The sequence below is a fragment of the Cucurbita pepo genome, unplaced genomic scaffold (assembly GCF_002806865.2).
Source record: "Cucurbita pepo subsp. pepo cultivar mu-cu-16 unplaced genomic scaffold, ASM280686v2 Cp4.1_scaffold003397, whole genome shotgun sequence".
Taxonomy (NCBI): domain Eukaryota; kingdom Viridiplantae; phylum Streptophyta; class Magnoliopsida; order Cucurbitales; family Cucurbitaceae; genus Cucurbita; species Cucurbita pepo.
In genome coordinates, this window is record NW_019649409.1 from 1 (window position 1) to 1127 (window position 1127).

The 1127-nt window shown below is 39.5% G+C and overlaps 1 long non-coding RNA gene across 1 annotated transcript; it reads right to left on the bottom strand.

The window, feature by feature from the left end:
* Positions 1-375: 375 nt before the first annotated feature.
* LOC111786913 lies at positions 376-1127 on the bottom strand. The gene is made up of 2 exons (XR_002813848.1): positions 1059-1127; positions 376-857 (listed from the first exon to the last, which is right to left on the bottom strand). It is a non-coding gene; the product is annotated as an uncharacterized LOC111786913 (long non-coding RNA).

Below are 1127 nucleotides of genomic sequence, written 5' to 3' on the forward strand. Positions count from 1 at the left end.
ACTCTTTCCTTCTTCCAATCGATGTGGGACCGCCACCAAATTTACTCCCCTTCGGGACCCAGTGCCCATAATGGCACACCGTCTCGTGTCTACCCTCCTTCGGGAAACAGCAAGAAGGCTGGCACATCTTCCGGTGTCAACTCTGATACCATTCGTAACGGCCCAGATCCACCATAGATCCACCACTAGCAGAGATTGTTCTTTTTGGGCTTTCACTTTTAGACTTTCCCTTAAGGCTTTAAAATTTGCCTGTTAAGAGAAAGTTTCCACGCCCTTATAAATGGTGTTTTGTTCTCCTTAATCAACGTGGGACATCGCATGTAACCTTCTAAATAAAAAAAACAAATGTTCTATAAACTCAAAACCATCCTTTAATAATACTTAAATACCAGTCTTCAACTACCTTCTAAGACAGGGATACAACCATCGTATGATAAAACTATAGTATAGAAATAGGCATGGGCCACTTGTCTCACTGATGTGTGAATGACAAAATATCATAAAAATAACATGAGTCTAACAATTTTGTCATCTTTTCTACATTATGAAAAACAATCTCTCAAATTCTAAATCAAGATATTCAATTACAGTTGTGGGGGAAGACACATCAATTACCAAAAAGAATACAAGAGCATGTCCCCATCTCAAAACTTTAATTTCTACAGGTATTACTGCGTTGCTAGGCCTCCTCCCTCCCTCCTTCCCTATGTGTCAAGAGCTTCTCGAAGTTATTGCCTCCACTATCAAAATGCTTCAAGGTAGCGTAGGTTTTTTGCTTCTACAAAACCCTTAATCACATTTGATGTTTCTATAGATCCTCCGTACGAACAAATTGGATCCCAGGTAACCAACAGCTCCTACAAATTTGAATTGGATCGACAGAAATAAGAAAACAAACGGAATCAAAACGATTAAGACATAAAAAAGAATAAGCATGAAATTGGCTCTTAGATGAGCATCGGCATTTTGCTCGGACGGAACTCGGATACCGCTTTTCAGGTAAGCAAAAGAAAACACTATTGTACGAACTTGATGTTGCCAGTAGTGTAAAAACTCACCGCAAAGAATTCCCAATCCAAGGCAGAACATCAATGTGTAACCGAAGTAGAAGCTGGTTTGAAAAAAGC